Consider the following 24,547-nt stretch of genomic DNA (forward strand, 5'->3'; position numbering starts at 1 on the left):
AGGTTTACATCAGCATAAATCCACTTCATTCATTTGAGCTATCCTAATTTGCACTGTTGAAAGGAGAATCAAGCTTTTTATCTTAAAATTAGCATTTGGACACTACTGTGCAATCTGATTTCTGATAAGAGAAGCTGGCCCTTCAAATGGAACTTAGTTAACAGGTCTGAGTGTATATATAAGTCAGGAAAGAATTCATTTATTTCTCTCATAGTTGCATTGTGTCTGTTATGCTGATTAAAGTACTAAATATGGGTATCTGTTAGTATAGTAAGCAGATCTTGTATGACTCTGAATGCACACAGAGAGCAGTTCTGTTCAGTATGAAGGTGCCATTTTTCTGTTGTCATTTCTCAGAGTAGAACTCCATAGGGCTGGGAATAGCATCAAGAGGACAAAGGGAAACAGAAAAGAAAGGCACGATGGAAGATAAAAGTCTATTGTGAAACTTCATTAAAAATAGGCAATTAGCTGTAAGCAATCAATATTAATTTTAAAAGATGCAGTAGTTAATGAACGTATTAAGTATGACATTGAAAATTGTGCTAAAACTAACTTTTTCTTAGTGACTTCTTTCTACGGGGGCTTCTTGCAACAAATATTGGTTTATATGTAGGAAGTACCTTGAGTATTTAATCTATTTTGATTAATAGAAAGATTGGAACACAATGATTTATTTAATAAACCTTTAAGAATGGACTCTGCTGCCAATAAATTGAAGCACAGGATTTCAGTTTGATTACAAAGTTATTCTCCGAGGAATAACAGTACAATCCCAGATGTACCAATATTATTTTGCTTCCTTTGCTGGAAAAGTAGGAGATAAAATATGGGATGAATGAATGCACTGGGGATGTGTGGAATATACTTTACTGTGCCATATCAAAGTAATAGAATACGGTGATAAACTCAGCATGGCTTAGGGACATGAAAATGGCTCTAAGCAACCTTTCTGCCTTCCTGAATATTGAGGCTGGTGGAGAGGTTCAATCAGCCCCCATTACAAGTTAGGGCAGCCTCTCCCATCTTGTATTGGCTCCCTCAGAGCTGTCTCAGTTCAGGGCAACTGCACCTGCATTTCTGCATAGTGGTCCAGCGAGGGCACCCATTCTCAGGCTTCTAGCTCTCCAGTTGTTGCCTTTCCTGGATGGAGACATGTTCTTCTCCTTTTTGACTGGGGTATTTTCAGGCTGAACAGTTAGTTCCCTGCCCACACTGTGTTATCCACAGCAGAGATAGGCGGCCCTGGAGCACTTGTTATGGTATCACAGAGCACTTACTATGAAAATCCTACTTTATTCTTAAGGTAAAAAGCATTACAGAGAAAATTTATTAAAAACAATAAAAGAACCCGCACACATCCTAACTAGCTTACCATGGATTCTAGCAGGATTAGAATCCTCTTCACCCAAGGGGATTCCTTGTGGTTACAAGTTTTTCACAGCTTCAGCTCAGAACAAGCACCCCGCCTTACATGGTTTCATAGGCCCAGTCCTTTCAACCCTCCCCCAAGGGTCGGGCCCTCCATGGACCAGATGTCCTGTTAATTTGCTAGAATAGGAAGAAAGCCCTGAGCCAGTTTACACCCAGGCTCTTTATCCAAAACCCCTTTCTTTGTCTGTTGGTCCCTGGAGAATCCAGTTTGAACTAGTATCTGAGAACCTCTCCAAGGCATGGCTTTCAAAAGCTGATAACTGAGGAATTGCATTAGCACCCTCTTCCCTACTAGAGAAGGCATATACAATTTCTTCAATAACACATACACAATTGCATGTTAATACAATATACTCCAAAGGTATTAACTTAAATCAATAAGGTTTAACCTAATTCAATAGTTTATCTTAAATGCATAATATTTGTTCAGCTATAGAGGCTATTTCCAGTCTGTCACAGGTGCAATTACATCAGTGAAGATTGCTAGACTGCTGTGCATTCTGCCCCATGAACCTTCATGATGCCTCCTGTGCAATGGGGGGAACTAGGATCTAGCACAGAATCTGCACTCTGGTGTTATGGCAGCTGAACCTTCCCCTGTGATGAGAGAATTCTCAGTTACTCCTTTGGAACAATTATAAGGTCTGTTTATACATGCTGGATGTCAAAGTAACTTTAGTAGGGCCCAGAATCTGGCCCAGTATCTGACAGCAAAACAAGAATAATCAAGATTAGTAGTTGTCCTTAGTTTTTTTTCTATTGCTGTTTAAATGATGTGATCTTTATTATTCTGTCTCTATCTTCATTTTTTAACTAACATAACATTTTAAAGAATGTTCATTAAATCAAACTTTGCACATAAGAGTTGGAATCATATCAGTCACATTTACACATACATTAAAGAGGGTGCCACTTTAAAAAGTTCTGCTAGAGATGGGCCTGAATCAAAGAACAGGTCCAAGCTCTTACACTCTTGTCTCTTCTCTCTCAGCATGTGGCAGAACACACTGGTTCCACTCTGGCCAAAGAGAGGGAGCAGCATTTGCTTCCCCAGTATATAAAACATTGTCTCTTGTTGCCATAGATATGGTAGCTGCAGTAGGTACTCCCATCTAGTAAGAAAAAGATAAGGAGGTGATAAGAGGAAAGTGGCATGACTGAAGCAGATGGATTAACAGACCTGATTTAGTGAATCATAGTTTGTAAAGATTTATTTAATAAATTTGCTGCCTTTTTCTTTTTAATAAACCCTTTGTCACATTCTTCTTTCTGATCAATGTGCTTTTAATTCTGTATTAAGCAACAGTTTTAAACAAATCCTTGGTTTTGCTGTTTATTTCATTATTTTTTCCAGCAATGCATGTATCTTTTCAGGGCAAGTGTCAGTGGGGTTTCTTTAGTAATTGCTTTTTTTTGTCATTGAATAATAGCTTAATTAACATAGCAAATCCCCATCCTAACTATTCAATAAACAAAACAGAGCTCTCCCTGGTCAGGTTTTTCTTACAGTTCCATCCCTTTTGTCCAGATTCCTCCGTTTTTGAATAACATAATTTTGTGCTATGAACAGGTCAATCCCTGTTTAGTCTGACATTGCCCCTTTGTGTGCTTCCTCATTTCTCTAGGGCATAACAGAGTGTTTGTCACCTCTTCACAGGGGATAGGGCTTTAATGAATTGCAGAGAGTGTGCTCTAATTGACAGTAATGCATTCTGTACTTTTTTTAATTAAGTCTGTAAAACTCCCTCAGCTAAGGTGGATAATTGTTTTCTGACTTATGCCCTTCTATTTTTATTGATTTGCCTACTCTTAAAACTTACATTAAGTAGGTCACTTATGTGACAATGAATGTAATGTATTTAATCAGTGTTATATTTAATGTTCTCTACTTGCCTATATAGAAAATATTTCTTTGATTTTTTTAACTGTTAACCTAAGAAATGTTTTAAGTAAAAATGGGTTTGAATGAGTAATGTAGCTTCCAAATTCATGTGTCGTCATATTTTCAAACTAAAAATAAATTAATGTCTTTTCTTTACCCTTGGCCTATTTAATTTATATCATGGTTTATTCAGCACAGGTGAAATTCACCCATGTTCAGAGGGTCAGTACAAGGCTTAGGTATAAAATAAATCCTACTTAAGCCCAATCATCCTGCTTCAAAGCCCTTTGAAGTCAATGGGATATTTTATTTTTGTTCAATACAAATAATAATTAGTAATCTTACTCAAAGTATTTCCACGGTGAAACAAATAATAGAACGGTATAGAAATATAACCCAGATGGGTCTAGAGAGAGAGAAAAAAATGTTTAAAGTGATACCTATCAGTAGAATAATGTCAGTCATTAATTGTCTAAAGGGGGTAGGCAGCAATTTTGGGAATATTTTGCATGATGCACAATGATGTGACATCAAAGGATCTTTTGCCTTGTTTTTATGGGCATGTGAGCGGTCAGCTCTCATTTCTGCACATGAAGGGCTTCCATCTTCTGCAAAACCAACATAAGCATTGAGAGTTCCAGGGTGCATCTTTCTCAGGTACATTTCTTACTAACCTTCTAATTAGATCTTAAAGAATAAAATCAGCTGAAATCACAGATGTGAAAAGCTATTGTTGGAGCCACCCCTGGCACTTTAAAGAAGCAGCATGAAGACTGAGTGGTCAAATTCAACATGAGTCTTTGCAGTTCGGAAAGAAAGAGGGGTGGCTTATACCCATTTATAGAATTCCATAAAGTCTGTAATAGCATAAAGTGCCCTTATCCTGAATAAAGATAACTTATTACTGTAAGATTAAAAAAAGCTACACTACATCAAACCAATCAATTAATCTTGCTTTTGTTTTAGAAATCTATCTATCTATCTATCTATCTATCTATCTATCTATCTATCTATCTATCTATCTATCTATCTATCTATCTATCTATCTATAAGCAAATGAAAACTTACAAACATGCAGATGTTGATTATTTAGGCTTGGGCCAAACCCAGAAAAGAATTCTAAGATTTTAGAAACATTTCTGTAATATATATTAATGTAGCAAAGTCTATGGCTAAGCCTGCATTGGCCCTAGGGTGAAAATGAGCAGGAATTACTGGGGTTACAAGTGATATGAGTATATGCAATAAAAGGTGAATCTTTTGAGCCTCCTTAGCAATTAAAATTAAGTCTTCCCACTTTTAAATTAGTTCTGTAACATAGATAATGCACTATTTACATATGGCTTGGCACACTCATCTCACTTAAATTAGTTTATTAATACTGGTACTGTACGCTCTTTATGATATTTCAATATTTATACCACATATTTGGTTATAACCAACAGATGAACTAAACAATGCATTTCAAACCATTCCATCACCTGATTTTATCTGACACTGGTGGATTCCACTAAGCTTTGCTCATACAACTGTTTCCTTAGTAACTAATGTATTTCAAAGGGGAAGAGCAGATTAGACTAAAAACTAACAAAATAGGCGGCATAAACAAAATATATGATCGTGAGAATGCTATAAAATTGTATTCATATTACTTTGGGAAAACATGCCACTTTTGAGTAATGCACTGATGCCAAACACATGACACACAAAATATGTATATTATATAAACAGTGACCGGCTTGGAAAGAAATAGAAACAAAATCTATACTAGTGTAAGTATATGATCCAAAGCCATAGGGAGAGATTACATATTTTCAAAGGCTGTATTGTTTGACCAATGACATTTTATATGTATGGATATATTTCCCGGAGTCTGTTACTATTAGTTTTAGTATACCTTTTTCTTTTTAATGTGCTGAAGTCCTTATGAGCACGTAAGGGGAATTCTGGTCCTATTGAAGGCTATGGCAAAACTCCCACTGACTTCAATGGGGCAAAGATTTCACTCATGGCTTTAGTGTGTGGAAGTGGCTTCCCCCATATTATATGCACATTAATATTGTCCAGCTATACCAAAAGAAGGACAGGAGACATTTGATATGGATTTAATCAGGCTGCAACTTTATTGTTAGATGTCTGGGACTACCCAGCAGATAAAAGTGTACAGTACGGGCAAATCCATGAAGGGAGGATTTCAGACACACAAATTTTGATTTACCATCCAAGCTTCACTGGGATTTGGAAAGGTCAGTTCAGATATATTGATTGGGATAACATATATAGGACTAAGAGATAAACCTGTGCAGGAGACAACACTTTCTCTGAGGCCATTCCTAGACTATGGGACAAATTCATAGGATTTAAGGAACATCACAAACCTCATCACCTTCTGCTCCAAGTGTAAGACACACTGTCTAATATAAACACATAGCAGCATGTACATATTATTTTAAAAAAACTGCCAAAAGAAAACACTACATACAGTTCTCCCCTTATAGCGAAGATAAGAGAGAAAGTAACCCACACATGACAGATGTTGGTCATGTTGCTTAGAGCATTAAGGAAAGGTGCTCAGTTGGACTAGTTGAAATATTTTGAATGAAACATTTTCCCTTTGGAGAATTGGGTTTTTGTCTGAATCAAAGTTTTCCACTCTAATGCTCAGATCCCACAGTGATGAAGGCACTATAACAATCTCTATAGAATAGGTTAGAGACCTATTTAGCAGCCAAATTCCTGATGCTGAAAGAAAAGTTGTTAATCGTAGCTAAATGATTTAACTAAATATTAATATTCCATTAGGAGTCCTATTAGTTTGGCTTAGGAGGAAACCCTGGCTAGCATGCAAAACTCCTTGCTTGCACTGAACCCAGGGAAAATGGATGTGATTGCAGAACTATTGGTCATGATAGGGGCAGTAGATTTACTATCTATCACATTTCTGGCCAAATAATCCAGGTATAGATTCACTCTTGAAAGGTGCTTTTAGTTCCCAATGTTGTTGACTTTATATAGAGAACAAAGTCCCTACAACCTTTGTTGTATGATTTATTTATTATATTTTTCCATCCAGAAAGCAGAAGCTTGCCTATCTTTTATTGAAATTGTATAATTGGCAAAGACTCCTTGACAGGAAACAAATGATCATCAGAGATCCCTGACTACAACATTGGCCCTCCACTCTCCCTGCATATTGGATCACTCTATCCAGATTCTTTAGAATTACAGGGAAGTCAAACATAAATTTAATTAAGTGAAAACCATGTTCTAAATTCCTAGTGTGGTAAGACCAATTAAAAGGTTCTGGCCAGTCCGTCATCCGAGTGTAATATACATACTAGGAAGGAGTGTGGTGGAACAGGTAATAAATTAGAATGCTGCTCAGTGGATTAAGAATGCATCCTTCTTTATTGCAGCCTTGTAGGAGAATCTCATGAAGAATTTCAGAGTTCTGTAAGTCTGAAGGCTGGGAAACCAGTGAGGTTTTCCATAGGTGCACAATCCCATTGCCCGTGCCTGAATAGGCAGGCTATTCTGATTTGGGGCCATAAAGAGTACTTGCTGCTCTGGCATAACATAGAGAATTTTATAGCCAGGTTGGTCTTCTGCTCTGATCTTTTTTTAAATACATATTGGTCTCTAACTCACATCCTGGAATTTGAAGGAGCTTCTCCTTGTCTTTGAGGCATCTGTGCCTAGACTTCCTGGAATTGGTAAATATAGAAATGATAGAGGCTTTCACAGCATTATGTTCCTTCTTCACACCTGAGGTCAGGTGGGGCTGTTTGTGACAAAGTTGTATGGAGAAATAAGAATTGGAAAGAAAGTAGGCCTACTACAGATCACTGCAGCTTTGCTAAATTGCTTTGGCGACAAAGGTAGCAGATATTGCCACTTGAAACACTTGTTGATTCTCTGTTGACCAGAAAAGTGAATCTCCAGAAGTGTAAACTGAGGAAAGAGGTCAACTGACAAACATGAAGCTTTTTAGCAGCCTTAACCGTCTGTCTGCCCAGGACAAACAACATAAAACCTCCAGTGGAATAGTACTCCTTTCCAGGAGAATCTTAGGAATGCATTTGTAGAGTAGGTGCACTGGAATACTGATGGTTTAATCTAGGTTTCTTTATGAGAAAATCTGTTTGTTTATGGTAATTGTAACTCTTCCTTACTGCCTATAAAGAATGGCTAGTCTGTCTTAAAAAATAAAATTAAATTAGGGAACTGAGAGTTATGATAGTTGCCTTATTTATTGCAGCAGGGTTATGCGTCATGTTTAGGAGCCTTGTCTTTTACTTCTTAAACCAAACTGCCTAAAGGCACAGTATGCAATGCAACATTTTTAAATACAATACAGATTTCTTTTTAATTACTACTTCTCAAAAGTACACTTGTGGGAGCTATGTTGTTCCTTCCAAAGAAATAAAGATGTTTATCAAATCTGAGTTCCACGTTAGCTGGACAATACAATACCTTTATTTCAATGTATAGGATAACTCACATGTATCAGAAAACCAATCACTATGTGGGAAGCACACGGAAACCTTCCACTTCAGTTCTTGTTAAGTGTTTGAGTCATGGGTGTGGAGGTAGGCTAAATTAATGGCATTTCTATACATTAAAAAATTATATCAACTCCACAGAAAAATGTAACTTTCTTTTTGTGAAATATTGTAGTATAATATAATTATATGATTCCTGGAGGGGCCTGGCTGTGCAACTGAATGAAGCATTCCCTTTCTGTTATGCATTCCAGGCAGTATGCTTGTGAGAGAGCCTATAATTCAATTCAATTTACCCTATAGGAAATATAAGAGAAGTCAGGAAGACAGTGGCTACCACTTCTCAGTGATGTGACATAATGAGTCACATGGTCTGCCTATTTACCCTAGAACATGTCCACCATTCACAAGCTGTGCTCAGCATATCTTTTTTTGAAAAATTAAGAGTGATTATCTGTTCACACAGTCTGCTCAGTGCCCTTAGCCCCTTATTCATTGAGACAATCTGCTCACATAACAAGAGGCCCTGTAGAGAGAGACAAACTAAAACAGATTGTCAATAAGTCTAATGCCATTTCTTACAGCCATATTTAATTACAAGATGATATTTACAGAGGACAGGAAGGAATTTATACAGAACAGAGAAACTGCAATCCAGTGGAAAGATTTTTCTCTTTAAAACACTTTGTTAAAATTACCTTATTCACTGGACGATAATTCATCTTAAGCAAATGAAATATTTCAATAGTGAAACCACAAGAACAAGAATTTCACAAGGGAGAAGTATGCACAACCTGCTTTGTTTAAACTTATCCTTTTAAGACCTCAGAATGAAAATGTAATGTTTTCTCCTCCTGCATAGAATGGAATTTTAGGATATTTCTATGGAATATTAATACTTGAGTCAAACCTCTTAATTGCAACTGATTTTAAATGGTATTACTCTTTTTTTGACCCAAATTTACCTCTATCACAAACGTATCTCACTGTTTGTCATTGTAAGTGGTTAACATAAATGCTGAATCAGGAAAAGGAATGTATAGAAAATATTACACATGAAAAACAAATAACATTTGCATCAATTTAAGCTTCTGCCTCTGTTAGTTTGTGTTGTGTAACTCTCTGTAGTTTTTGTTACATGTTTTAAAAAGCCTCATATTTGAGATTTAGCTGACTGGGAGCCTATATTATCTGTCATCTGTTTTAATGAAATTAGAGAGGCTATCAAAATTAAGAACCCAATAATAGTGGGGGATTTCAATTATCCCCATATTGACTGGGAACATTTCACTTCAGGACGAAATGCAGAGATAAAATTTCTCGATACTTTAAATGACTGCTTCATGGAGCAGCTGAGGCAACTCTAGATTTAATCCTGAGTGGAGCGCAGGAGCTGGTCCAAGAGGTAACTATAGCAGGACCGCTTGGAAATAGTGACCATAATACAATAGCATTCAACATCCCTGTGGTGGGAAGAACATCTCAACTGCCCAACACTGTGGCCTTTAATTTCAAAAGGGGGAACTATACAAAAATGAGGGGGTTAGTTAGACAAAAGTTAAAAGGTACAGTGACTAAAGTGAAATCCTTTTAAAGGCACCATAATAGAGGCCCAACTTCAATGTATACCCCAAATTAAGAAACACACTAAAAGAACTAAAAAAGAGCCACCGTGGCTTACCAACCATGTAAAAGAAGCAGTGAGGGATAAAAAGACTTCCTTTAAAAGTGGAAGTCAAATCCTAGTGAGGCAAATAGAAAGGAGCACAAACACTGCCAACTTAAGTGCAAGAGTGTAATAAGAAAAGCCAAAGAGGAGTTTGAAGCCAAAAACTCCAAAGGTAATAACAAAATGTTTTTAAGTACATCAGAAGCAGGAAGCCTGCTAAACAACCAGTGGTGAAAATACAAAAGGAGCGCTAAAAGATGATAAAGTCATTGCGGAGAAACTAAATGGATTCTTTGCTTCAGTCTTCACGGCTGAGGATGTTAGGGAGATTCCCAAACCTGAGCTGGCTTTTGTAGGTGACAAATCTGAGGAACTGTCACAGATTGAAGTATCACTAGAGGAGGTTTTGGAATTAATTGATAAACTCAACATTAACAAGTCACGGGACCAGATGGCATTCACCCAAGAGTTCTGAAAGAACTCAAATGTGAAGTTGCAGAATTATTAACTAAGGTTTGTAACCTGTCAATGACTGGAAGTTAGCTAATGTAACGCCAATATTTAAAAAGGGCTCTAGTAAGTCTACAAATTAGTTGAAACAATAGTAAAGAATAAAATTGTCAGACACATAGAAAAACATAAACTCTTGAGCAATAGTCAACATGGTTTCTGTAAAGGGAAATCGTGTCTTACTAATCTATTAGAATTCTTTGAATCAACAAACATGTGGACAAGGGGATCCGTGGACATTGTGTACTTAGATTTCCAGAAATCTTTTGACAAGGTCCCTCACCAAAGGCTCTTATGTAAATTAAGCTGTCATGGGATAAAAGGAAAGGTCCTTTCATGGATTGAGAACTGGTTAAAGGACAGGGAACAAAGGGTAGGAATTAATGGTAAATTCTCAGAATGGAGAGGGGTAACTAGTGGTGTTCCCCAAGGGTCAGTCCTAGGACCAATCCTATTCAATTTATTCATAAATGATCTGGAGAAAGGGGTAAACAGTGAGGTGGCAAAGTTTGCAGATGATACTAAACTACTCAAGATAGTTAAGACCAAAGCAGATTGTGAAGATCTTCAAAAAGATCTCACAAAACTAAGTGATTGGGCAACAAAATGGCAAATGAAATTTAATGTGGATAAATGTAAAGTAATGCACATTGGAAAAAATAACCCCAACTATACATACAACATGATGGGGGCTAATTTATCTACAACGAGTCAGGAAAAAGATCTTGGAGTTATCGTGGATAGTTCTCTGAAGATGTCACGCAGTGTGCAGAGGCGGTCAAAAGCAAACAGGATGTTAGGAATCATTAAAAAGGGGATAGAGAATAAGACTGAGAATATATTATTGCCCTTATATAAATCCATGGTACGCCCACATCTCGAATACTGTGTACAGATGTGGTCTCCTCACCTCAAAAAAATATATTCTAGCACTAGAAAAGGTTCAGAAAAGAGCAACTAAAATGATTAGGGGTTTAGAGAGGGTCCCATATGAGGAAAGATTAAAGAGGCTAGGACTCTTCAGTTTGGAAAAGAGAAGACTAAGGGGGGACATGATAGAGGTATATAAAATCATGAGTGATGTGGAGAAAGTGGATAAGGAAAAGTTATTTACTTATTCCCATAATACAAGAACTAGGGGTCACCAAATGAAATTAATAGGCAGCAGGTTTAAAACAAATAAAAGGAAATTCTTCTTCACGCAGCGCACAGTCAACTTGTGGAACTCCTTATCTGAGGAGGTTGTGAAGGCTAGGACTATAATAATGTTTAAAAGGGGACTGGATAAATTCATGGTGGCTAAGTCCATAAATGGCTATTAGCCAGGATGGGTAAGAATGGTGTCCCTAGCCTCTGTTCGTCAGAGGATAGAGATGGATGGCAGGAGAGAGATCACTTGATCATTGCCTGTTAGGTTCACTCCCTCAGGGGCACCTGGCATTGGCCACTGTCGGTAGACAGATACTGGGCTAGATGGACCTTTGGTCTGACCTGGTACGGCCTTTCTTATGTTCTTATGTTCTTAATCTATCATTCCTTATACATCATGAGCTTCTGTCTGTCCACCATACAGCCCTCTTATTTTAAATCCTGTGAATTTTATATGATTTCATGTTAGTTAGTTGACCAAACAAGAGCATCCAGAATTAATACATAAATAATAGAGAATTTGCTAAGGTATTCCATAATTATGTTCCAGCACATTCATTTTGTTTTCCTTTGTATTTCTTTTTTTACAGTGATCACCATTTTAAAAAGTCAACAGTTACATCTTCTATGAGGTAATTCAGATACCGTGGTTATTTCCTAGTAGATGATAGCAGTTCTTCCTTTGGGAAGACATGGCTATCAGTGTTGCTAGCTGACGTACGCTAACGCATGAATTATTAGTTAATTGTATAACTCTATAATGCAGTGGAATTATTAGTTTCATTAATTTAATCAAAAACAGCAGCCTGTGATCAATGAAGGGATAATTTTAACTTAATCATGATCACTTATTCATGACTTTCAAGGTCCAAAGTAATACTGCTTTTGATTTTTCAATGTATGGAAAATAGAATGAAATAATTTTGCTATTATTGAATACACTGTAAAACTGGAAAGCAAATGGAGAAATTATTGGTTAAAGTAATGTTCAAGTTGACATCTCAACCAACAACAGTGGAAATAGTATTCTTATAGTTTCATAAAGTCCAAGACAAGAACAGACCATTGTGATAATCCAGTCTGACCTCCTGTACAAGACAAGCCAAAGGACTTCCCCAAAATAATTTCTAGGGAATATCATGTTTCCAGTCCTGCCCTCCCTTTCTCCCCCTGCCCTGCTCTTCCTACTCCCGGGAAATCCCACATTCCTATTTTGTTTTTAGAATAAGAGATACACTCATAAGCTTGATCCTCTTGTGTGTCATGGAGGAGAGAGAGGACTTTCTACCACTACCTCAGTACCTGGGCTGCAGGATAATTTGGCACCTGGTCTTTTAGAGCTGCTGTAAATTGCATTATGTCAATGTAAATGTAAATAGCTCAGAGTTTGTTTTTTGTCAAGGTCTCCTTGGGATTAAAAAATCCACAGTCTCAGCAGTATATTAGTTAGTAAGACTCCATGTGAGTGTAAACTGCGCTTGACTTAACCCTCTCTTACTGTAGGTGAAGTAAAATGAGGGAGAGAAAGAGTTAAAAGCTGATGCTTCCATTTATCTTGCTGTTGATACAAAATGGAGTGGATGTTTTAATGACCTCTCCACTCAGGAATCTAGCTGATTTCTTTTTAAAAGTGGTTTTATTTATGTTTTAACAATACCAAACAGCACAGATATGATAGTTTATCAAATACATTAAAAGACTCAAACATTAAGGCATTAGAATCTGACAGTATGGATGTCTCCACCCATGCAGAGTTGTTGTGAAATCAATTGGATTCTGCCTGAGCACTGCAATCAACTCTAAAACGCCCCAAAGCAAGATCCAGGCCTTAAGTTGTCTGGTTTTATTGTGAACAAGTCTTAAGCCTCCCAGTCCAATTTTATGAGTAATAAAGAGTGTTGAGTGAAAGGAATCCATTTTTCCCGCTACAGCTTCAGTTCTGTATCCCCAAAATATATAAAGTGTTGAATGGCTCTCCACAGAAAAGTGATGTACCTGAACATTATTTCTTTCATAAGCTGGGCAACATCTATGCTGCATAGAATAGATGCTTGAATGAAATGCTTTATGGAAGAGTTCTATAAGCATTTGTGATGCACAGCAGAAACTTCCCTGGGACTCTCAGCTTCCAAGGCCAGAAGGGATCACTGTAATCAACCACTTTGACCACCTGTATAACTCGGGCCATATAACTTTCTCCCCAAAAATCCCTAAAGCAGATCATTTAGAAAAATATCCAATCTTGATTTAAAAATTGTCAGTGATGGAGCATCCATCACAACCTTTTGTTAAATTGTGCAATGGTTAATTACTCTCACTTTTAAAAAAGTTATGCCTTATTTCCAGTCTGACTTTGTCTATCTTCTACTTCCAGTCACTGGATTGTGTTATATTTTTCTCTGTCAGACTGAATGTCCGTTATTAAATATTTTCCCCCATATACATACTTACAGTTGTAATCACGTCCCCTGTTAAACTTCACTTTGTTAAGCTAAATAAATTTAGCTTTTTGAGTCTAAAACTATAAGGCACATTTTCTAATCCTTAATCATTTTCATGTCTCTTTTCTGAACCATTGCCAGATTATCAACGTCTGTCTTGACTGTGGGGATGAGAATTGAACAACATATTCCAGCGGCAGTCACATCAGTGCCAAATATAGAGTTAAAATAGCTCTCTACTCTCTTTTTATACATCCCATAGGTTTTCTGGCCACAGCATCACATTTGGAGATCATGTTCAGCTGATTATCCCCCACAACCTCGAGATCTTTTTCAGAGTCTCTGCCTCCCAGGATAGAGTCCCCTATCATGATTCTACATTCTTTGTTCTTAGATGCATTTGCATTTAGCTGTATTAAAACACACATTTTTTGCTTGAGTCCAGTTTACTAAGTAATCCAGATCACTTTGAGTCAGTGCCCTGTTACAAATTAGGATTGGATCCTGGATTTGCTTAACTTCATAGGAGTAAAGTTAAGCATGTAGATAAGCATTGACAGGATGTGACTCCAATTTTTCATTAAACCTAGTCTCTGATCCTACACTGTGGTTTGTGCAGGTGGATGGCCGTGTCTGCACAGAGGACCATTTGTTTCCAAGAGGGTCCGTGGAAGTGCAGTAGTCCACCATTGTGCATCACAGTGCAGGACTGAGGCCCAGATAATAATTTATATTTTGGTAAATATTGCTGTTAGAGAAGCTATTACAATATAAATGTAAATAGTTTCTAAGATCTGCATTGGCAGCAAGGACCTGAGCTATTCAAATTTCATGATATATTTTGCAAAACTTAAGAGTTACTCATCATTGCATGATGCCAAATACAAGTTTATTTTAAAAAATTCCTCAAAACTATCAAAATTCACATCAAAAACACATTTTCAAAATGTTCAGTTCCATTCAGCTCATCTTATTTTCAAGTGAAATGTATGATTTTTTGGGGGGAGGGAAGGTATGCTGAGTCACATTTAAATATTCAAAATCAAAATCCTCAGTTTTCAAAAATATTTTGTTTAGAATTTTTCATACAGTTGGACACCACACATTATCTTAGCATGCTGGTCAGCCAAAGAGACACCTGAGATAGATCAGTGGATTGATTTCTTTTGGGGGAAAAATGAAATGATTACTTATAGAAGATTTAACAAATATGTGTATATACACACAGGTATGGCGTGCCACTAAATTCTGATTCTTCTGACAGTAATAGATCACCTTGGGCTTGTTCTTGTACACTCATCGGGAATAGTGCTGCCACTGTCTTTAAATGACATGACCCATGCTCCTAGATATAAAGTCTTGCCCTTTCTCTTAAGTTCTCTTTACTTTTAGCTCTTCATTTCTTGTACTTCAGCAGAGGGGCACAGCTGATTGGTTTACTGTAATACATAATCTCTTGCCCTCTGAGAAGGTGATGAGTTCTTAGGTGTTAAGGCTTTTGCAAGAGATATTTCCAGGGTTGATTTAAATCTAAATTTGGCTCAGTTAGCAGTCATTGCTGTGTGACAGTTTCATTTACTTCACATGTTAATCTGTCACTTAACATGGCATCTCTCACTGCTCCCAAAATCACAGCACTCATTTATTAGCTTTACATTTGCAACAAATGCAAAAACAGGTTCAGCTTAATGCTGAACCCTACCTTTACATTTGAATCTCTTTATGACTTCTGATGGTTTGGGGATGATCGTGCTAATTTTAAAAGGTCTATAATCTCTAGGAGTAATTATCAGTGTTGATTTAGTTACAATTTAGCTGAATGTGTTTCAGTTTCTCAAATTATTAATAAAATGATTCTTTGTTCTTGCCATATCCATAATATAATTTGCAAGAACCCCCCCCCCAACATCCAAGTAGCTTTGTGAACTGTTTCTTAGTGTCTCTGTATCTTGCTGTTTTCCCATGTTCTGTCATGGAAACTACGCATACTGCATTTGCAAGATTCACCTCAGCAGAATTTTAACATTAGGGACATTATTATAATAATAGCTAGCTCTTATAAAGCCGTTCTTATAGATCTATACAAAGAAAGAAAATATTAGTTGGTCACATTTACTGTTAATATTTTATTTCGATGCAAAATGCAGTTTCTGTAGAACTGAGTTTTTTTCTAATTTCTATTTTGCATTTGCTGAAGGTTTTAATTTTTCTAATGGGGAAATTGAAATGAAATATTTCATTTTGGGGGTCGGGTTAGAGCCAGATTGAAACATTCGGGTTTTCCAAACCAAACCAAACCAAATTTTTTTGTTTCAAGTGAATTTTTTATTGACCTGCCTCTGCCTGAGCTGCCTGTGCTGCATTATGGAAGTCCCATGTCCACGGTGCATCATGAGAGTTATAGCTATCCTGGGAGCCCAGCCCAAACATGCCCAGGCAGCACCATCACAGCTCAGAGAGACTCAGTTCAGTGCTGAACCAGACTGAAAGAAAACATTTGTTTGGGAATGTCAGAAAGTTTCATCTTGGTTGAAATTCTTGAGACTTTTCAAGATTTTGGAATACATTTTTTGGCACTTTTTGTTCCATGAAAATATTCACTAGTTTGACTCTAAATCCAGATTTAGGTCAAACACAAATTTAAAAATCAGAATTTTCTGCCTGATGGAAATTCTAATTTTCCACCACTATATATATAAAATTATTATCCCCATTCTACAGGTGGGGAAACCAAGTGGCCCAGAACTAGTAGAGCTAGGAACAGAATCACAGATTATTTGGGTTGGAAGGGACCTCAGGAGGTTGTCTACTCCAACCCCCTGCTCAAAGCAGGGCCACGCCCCAACTAAATCCCTAAATGGTCCCCTCAGGGCTTGAACTCACAACCCTGGATTTAGCAGGCCAATGCTCAAGCCACTGAGCTATCCCTCCCCTTTGCCCTAAGTCCTTGGCTAGAGCTATTGTTATTAGACTACACTATTTCTTATTATGTACCCTGAGAGAAAGACTTGTCGTAGATTTCCACTGGGAGCATCAACTGAATGCACAGGAAGCAAACATACATTTTTTTAAAAGGCCCCTTCCTCTTTCTCTCAGAATTTAATGAATAGGATGTATACAGTATTTGGGAATAATAGCTGAGGAATAATTGATGATAACTTGGATGCTGACACCTAAGGATATGTCTGCAGTGCGTTGGGAGGGATTCTCCCAGCTGGGGTAGGCAGACTTACACTAGCTCAACTCCAGCTAGCATGCTAAAAATAGCTGTATGGCTGGTCTAGCTCAGGTGGTAGCTCAGGATCTCAAGTCTATCTGATCTCCCATGTCCATGCTAGCTCAAGTGCAACACCAACTCTACTGTTTTTGGTGTGTTACCCTGAGTCCTGCTAACACAAGGCTGTGCAGTTGAGCTGGGAGGCTTGCTCCCAGGTACAGTGCAGAGATGCCTTAAGATGTTATTCAAGTACCTCTTGGCAATGAAGACCATGGAAATCAGTTTGCTTAGTGCTACAGCAAACACGGGTCAATGAGGTGTCTGTAAAACTGCTGCTTTTACTAATGGCTAGTAAACATTATTCTAAAGTCTATGTGATGCAACTGCTTCTCCTACTTTTATTATTGCACACCTCCAGAATCAGTGCTTTTAGTTATAATTCTTCTAATAACTATTTGGTTGGAGACAGAGAGATTTGGAATTGCTGGTGATAATGGTGGGAAGAGAGAAACACTTTGCAATTCAAAATATGGATGATCTTCATGGAGGGCATCTGCTCTTCTATTGTCACTGTAGTGTGAACTCTTGGGATTGTTGGTGGGTTGCCATTGCTAAGCTACCCAGGGCTTGATTCTCTACAAGCTTGCACCAGGTGAAGATGTTTACACCTGTGCAAAGAGTAAAAGGCTACCATTTTGATTTGGAAGTGCTATCCACATACTTTTCACTTATGGTGCCAGATGTGGATGACCACATGAGGTGCAAGGCAGTGGAGAATCAGGTCATCAGAGATCCACAGTCATGAGAATCCCTTTTTGCACCTTTGGCTTGCCAGGAAGCTATTTCTCCACTTCCTGGATGTAATCTGTTTTATCACTCCCAGGATGGACAGCGCTTAGTGACTTTGCCTGGGGCTAAAGATTGGGGGCAGTGGGAAGAGGAATGTGGACACTTCCACTTTATGGGATAAAGTAGGCCTCAGTATTCAGAAATTTTTATATGCAGTGTTGGTTATAGTAGTGTTGGTCCCACAATATTAGAGAGACAAGGTGGGCGAAGTAAAAAAAAATTGCCTCACCTTGTCTGTGTCTCAATGTTTATAACATACCCTCCTCTCCTTCCCCAACCCACCACACTTTAGCTCTATATTGATGGTAAAGAGGCGGCTACTACCATTGCCACTGTGCTGAGCAGCTAGGAGGCACTTGAGTACTGTATTCCCTTTTTTTGCTGCATCTTAAACAATAGAGGGAAGGACTGAGGCAGGGAGAGGGACATCAGTCACCAGCATGCTCAGCCAACTAGACCCAGGAGGCAGAAATTTTGGAGCCTTTTGGTGCAGAAAATCAGGCAGCAGCTGCCACAGTGCTGAGAATATACTTCAGGGCCCCATAATAGCATGGGGTCCTGTGTGTCTAAATAGGTTGCATAGGCCTAATGCCAGCCCTGCCTAGGAAAGGATCAGAATTTTTCACACTAATGAAAAGTCCTTCAAATGTGACAAAGAGAAAATATATGGTGGTGTAGTGAGGTCCAGGATCTTGTGAATCATTAGAAATAGGAATCTGGCTCAGTTCACAAACAATTGGGCTCAGGGTATGAAGTCCATTTCATGTTATGGGCAAAAGGATACCACGGATAGCACCAACAAAACTAAATAAATATAAGGTATGTACAGAAACCATGAAGATGGGGCATTGTAGCAGGGTGCTGGTGCAAAGGCACCTAATTAGCCCCTGCTCAGCCAGCCCCAATCAGGAGAAATAGATTGGGGCTGGGGAGAAGTCTGGTGCCTGGCCACTGGAACTGGCTGCACCTGTGGGCCTGCTAGTAGGAGAGCTATAAAGGCTGGCTGGCAGCCAGTGCAAAGGGGGAATGGCCAAGGAAGGGACAGTCTCCAGGCTGAAGGGAGACTCCCTGTAAAAGAGGAGATAGGAAGACCTGTTTGTTTGTAAATAGTATCGCTGGTGGTGGGAACTGTATGTAAATAAAAGCCACGGGTGCGGCAGCAAGAAAAGCCTCAAAGTGCTTTATTGAGGGAGCACAGAGCTCAGCAAGGGGGGGCGGCCCAGGAAAGGACCCGGTTACAGGCACGGTTTAAAAGTTGTATTGGCAAACATTTTAGCTGGGCATAACTCAAATTGTTGCTTCACCATTCATGAGAAAAGCAGTCATTTCAAAGTCAGATTGACAAAACCATTTTAACAAAGCTATGCCCAATCTTCATACTGACTCAATTATATCAGTTAAACTATTTCTTTGGGGGGAAAGTTTGAGAAAACAATTGTTTCTGTAGTGTAGGGAAGGCCCTTACAAGAATAAACATCTATATTATCCCTGTGGCACATGTGCATATTTTGGATTCACACAATAATTCCCTCTCTAATCTCTGACTTCAGAGTTCAAGTACTGGATCAAGATTTAGCCCATGAAAACATGACCCACCTGGTGTAATTTACCCTTTAAATTGCAAACTTGGTTTCCCTGTTTGGATAGCAAAATTTTCTTGGAAGTCAACGATAATCAGTTTCTTTGGCAAAAACATATTTTTATGGTGAATACAGAAAAAAATTACAAGATATTATTTTATATTTTCATAATGTCTATAATGAGATCAGGGTTTTATTTTCTAGGCACTTTACAAATACTTAATATATTGACTCAGTCCCTACTCTACAGAGCTGACAGTCTACATAGACAAAAGGTGAAAGGGGAAAGGAGGAGCACAATGATTTGCTCAAAGTCAGACAGCAAGTCAATGGCAAAACCAGGGATATATACCCCACATCTCCCATCTCTCAGTCCAGTGCCCTAACTACTGAACCACTCTTCGGGTGACTTCATTTCATCTTTTTGTAAAAATTGGGAAGAGCTAAGTCATTGGTTTTACATTACCTGCAAAGCTTTTTGAACAGCTTTGGTTGCAAATCATTGTAAACACTGTAGATATTTCACTTTCTATAGGAAGTGCCTCATTTTTTTTATCTGAAATGAAAGACTTATAAATTCTACTACTACTACTAATATAGTAGTTATGGCATTTAAAAGAGAAGAACTGTGGATATTCCCTTGACTATTACAGCTATTATTGAGAATGGAAATGCTAAATGCAAATATAATGTGAAAAATTCACTCTGTCAGCAAAACTTTTCACTCTGTTGCTATTATTATATTTTATACATTGAATATGATAAAAGGCTAATCAGGTATCAGGAAGGAGCTGTATTTTAAAATTATTAAATTTGTACTGCTTTAGGCTAACATGGAACAGAATGATATAAGATGAAACTGAAAATTTAGTATTCTGTTACATTGTGTGGCAAAGAAGGAGTTAGAGTTGGTGGGTAGAAAATGGATCTGATCTGGTCTTGTATCAGTTTTACACTAGAATGACTCTGTGGACTTCATTAGATTTATGCCTCATTTGCAGTGGTGGCTGTAAGAACAGAATCAGGCCCAATGTATGCATAGATTGGTTTAGGCAGAATTGCTTGTTACACATTAATAATATGGGGGTTGCACACTTTCTATTTGATTGTCAGAAGGTTTTGTTGAGGTTGGTAAACAAATATCCTCACCTTTTGGTTGTGGAAAGTGAAAGTGTACATGATATATCAAAACTACCTAACAATTCAGTGGCAGAACTAGGATTACCACTCAAGGGAATTTATCCTAAGCTCCATTCACTAGACCATGCTGTCTCTAATAAGAGCAAAAAGACATATACGCATTGCTAAACAATTGTACAATAGCAATGATTAAACTAATGAAGCATGGCACAGTGTCTTTTTGCAACATATATTGCTAAATGGTAATAGGATGGCTTTTGAGTGCCATACCATAGAGAAAGCTCAGTAATATCACTATAGATATCAATTTGTTTAATTGGATATTAAAACGATATGCAAACATTGCCTGAACTTATCCTTAGTAACTATTTCAAACAAGCTGCTCCATCCTAGCCGTCCTAGCAATGTGGATTGCATATACAGTACTATCCATCCAGTTGAATTTAAATGAATCACTTTGGAGCCTAAAATTACAATCTATGGGGATACTAACAATGAGTTTTCAGTATCTTCCACTCTGCCATAAGCCAGAGCACAATAATGCAATCTGTGACCAGGAGACTTTCCACTGCCCACTGCTCTTGATTTTGTTTGTGAGGCTGAAATTTCCCATTGGGAGAGCTGTGTAATAACATTATGCCACTGGGCCCCCTAATGTCTTTATTTTGTTTGTTTGCTAGTGTGTTACCTAGCAATTTTATCAGAAGGGGCTGTGGGGGAAGTCTGCATCACTTGTATACTTTTGCTATTTAAAATAAAATGGGCTGTATTAATTTAGATTTTTAATTCTGCACAGTAGCAATATTTTATCTTTTTACCAGGTCTATTTTCTCTTAGAACAGTTGATTGGTCATGACATTGTAAATCTTGTATTTTCTTGGTAATTTCATACATGGAAAATCAACAAACCAGATGCCTGAGGAACAGCCTTATTTTGATATTTAAAAAAAACCCATAAAATAGATGATGGCATCTTAGTTATTTTGAAAACAATGTTAACATTGACATCACTATTAGCTCCTACCCTGGAGGCACGTAACTGTTGTATAATGTCACTTTTAAAAAATTATTTTCTCAATTTGCAAATATGTAAGAAAATATCTGACTTGATGACCTTTCCAGTGATATTTATTTCTGAATTAAGATATGGGAAGGTTATAATTAAGACTTGCCACCTATGAAACTGCTCTTGGATTCTCAAATTGCCTTTATTCCATTGTTCTCTATTAGTATACCACAGATTACAATTGCAGTAGTTTTCTTTTTCACAGTAACCACTTCTAAAATCATGCCCAGTACATTAATATGAAAAGTTATTCTCTGTTTACAAAAAGGAGTCAAGTTATCAGAAAAGCACTCATTCTTTCTGCATAACAGAATAAATGTAGATTAAATGCTATGAAAAAAGGTTTTAGTTATCAGAACAGATATCAATGGATTAAGCAGCCAGGGGAGTTTGTGTAATCACCTTCATTTACAGTATTCAAGCCTAGACTGGACAGTGTCTATTAGATATAATTTAGGAATAATTGAATTAATCCTGCTACAGTGTGGAGGGCAAGGAAGTAGCCCAGATAACCCACATCAGGATATTCCTTACTGACCCAACTGATTCTACCATTCTATCACGTTGTGGCTTGTGAAGTTACACAAGTTATGACATTAACATATTGCCTAGTGAAGACGAGAATTAAGGATAGATTTTTCAACTGAACTGCGTGCCCATGGAGAATAAATCATATTAAGACTCCTCCCACTTCTCTGCCCAGGCTACTCAAACTTTGGATCTGGTGTGCAGGACTATTGGGGACTGCACACCCCCTAGGTAGGTGGGTAGGAAAAGGAAGGGGATGGGGATAGGGATGAATGGAGCCCTGTACCCCACCCACCCCATGCAACATTTCATGCAGCCAGCATAGCTGAGCTACTGCACAGGGAGTAGTATTTGCTGCTAGCAATGGCCACTAGTAAATTATTATCCCCCAAGGGACGGGGGGAGAGAGGAAGTCCAAGAATTCTCTCTCTGAACCACGATTCCCTAACTGCACTGCTCTTAGGGTGGTATAACAAATGTCACTCCTTACTATGGGCTTTTCCTAGAGACACAATTTAGCCCTTAAAAACAAAATGATTTATTACATTTGTTCACATTCAGTCTCTTGTCCCAGACTACATATTACCTCTGTCAATGTATTTTGGCTGCAAAACTGCTAACCAAATATTAATCTACTACATTTCAGAGTGTATTGGAAGCATTTGGGGCAGATTCTAAAAGGGAAGGAAAGGAAGTATTCAAAATGTTGCAACCTTAAAGTTATTTCATAGTAAACTACAGATAGTGATTACAATGACTCACTTCGAATTATTATATTATTCTATAGTAACAGTACATCCTCCATCCTGGAAATCTGTATTGATAAAGTAATATAACCCTTCTAGTGAGCTTCAGGGGAGTATTTCCCACAGAAATCGCGCTGCACAGAAACCGTTGAGAGTGTCAAGATGGTGCCAAACATGGACGGAAAAACTGGGATTGCTTGGATGTGAGCGATGCATCACGGGGCGTTGTGACAGGAAGCAGAATGACCCACACCCTCCGCCCCCTTCCCACAACCCACGGCGCCAGAATGGGAAGAGGTGCTCTGTGGGATAGCTGCCCATAATGCACCACTCCCAACACCGCTGCAAATGCTGCAAATGTGGCCACATTGCAGAGCTGGTAGCTGTCAGTGTGGCCACACTGCAGCGCTTTTCCTATACAGCTGTATGAAGACAGTTTTAACTCCCAGCACTGCACACCTGCAAGTGTAGCCAAACCCTGAGTGTAGGCTGATCGCTGCCCCCTTAATTTCAGCATGGAACAAAAAAGACGGACTGGTTGGGATTTGAGCATTTGTGGAGGAGATGAGAAGAACATCGGATTTTGAAGTATGTCTAAAATTTGAAAGATACAAGAGAGCCATAGCACTCACTACCACAATAAAGCAACAAAGAGTCCTGTGGCACCTTAAAGATTAACAGATGTATTGGAGCATAAGCTTTCATGGGTGAATACCCACTTTGTCAGACGCATGTGAAGTGGGTATTCACCTACGAAAGCTCATGCTCCAATACATCTGTTAGTCTTTAAGGTGCCACAGGACTCTTTGTTGCTTTTTACAGATCTAGACTAACACGGTTACCCCTCTGATACTTCATACCCCAAAAAAGTACATTGAAATTTCTGGTTGGACAGCACAGTAGCAGAGGGGTTATCTTGTGTGTCTTACTCTTTATTTTCCTCTCTGGTACTAATAAAGCAGGACTTCCTTTGAATTTCTGAAATACGATGTGATTACAGGTTGATCAATCCAAATTTTATAAGCATCTGCCGAACTCTCTTTAAAATATTGCCTCACTGTTGGATCCTGTTGTTGCTCAGGGCTACTCAGTAACTTGTTGATTATTTAGAGGTGAGCGAGAGGGACAAAAAGGAATTTTTTAACGTTTTCCTATAAAAATTGAATCACAGCCCTGACTTTTTTGAATTGGAGCAGGGCTGAAAATCTACTAGAGTGGGTGTTAGGATGTTTGGCAAAGAGAGATTTTATTTATTTGTTTAATTCATGTATTTTCAGTTGTGGAAATTGTAGGTGGAAATTAGATATGGATGAACAACTGGGAGCAGATTGTTGGAGAATGGCTGCTAAGGATTTTGGCAAACATTTTAAAATCTATTTCTGAGGATGTGAATGATACCTGGATGGGGCAGAGAGAGGAGTGTGAAAAATATACACTATAAATGCTTAAAATTGTCAGGAAGTTAGCTCCTTTCTGCACTGTCCAATGATCCTGAGAACTGTTAGGACCATGGCTGGGGGAGTACATCCTCTCTCTCTTGTCTAATTGCACAGAGCTGACTGAGGAAAGAGTGGGATAGTATGTAAATCAGATTCCCATTCACTTTCCACTTTCTCCCTCTTTCCTTCCATAAAAGCCACAGAAATTACTGCCCAGGGGCTATCTTCCTCACAGCAGCCCTGTGGAGTGGGAGTATGGAGAAACCTGCACTAACCTCTGGGTGGTCATATGACTCTGTCCTTTCCCTTCAGCAGGTTGCAGCACAAACTATGTGGTCACTCCAGAAGGAGGTTAGCAAATACTTCTGTGTTTCGAAGTATTTGATGTTCTCCTA

At 38.2% G+C, this 24,547-nt stretch overlaps 1 long non-coding RNA gene across 5 annotated transcripts in view; it reads left to right on the plus strand.

The window, feature by feature from the left end:
* The window catches only part of LOC120406455, a 272,435-nt gene that overhangs the window by 37,534 nt on the left and 210,354 nt on the right, over positions 1–24,547 (plus strand). For 4 of the 5 annotated variants that reach the window (XR_005599277.1, XR_005599279.1, XR_005599280.1 and 1 more), the window contains exon 2: positions 11,737–11,778. The exons of the other annotated variant lie outside the window; for it this stretch is intronic. This is a non-coding gene — a long non-coding RNA (uncharacterized LOC120406455). The remainder of the gene's footprint in view (positions 1–11,736; positions 11,779–24,547) is intronic. 5 annotated transcript variants of the gene reach the window in all.

This window comes from Mauremys reevesii, linkage group 5 (assembly GCF_016161935.1).
Source record: "Mauremys reevesii isolate NIE-2019 linkage group 5, ASM1616193v1, whole genome shotgun sequence".
Taxonomy (NCBI): domain Eukaryota; kingdom Metazoa; phylum Chordata; order Testudines; family Geoemydidae; genus Mauremys; species Mauremys reevesii.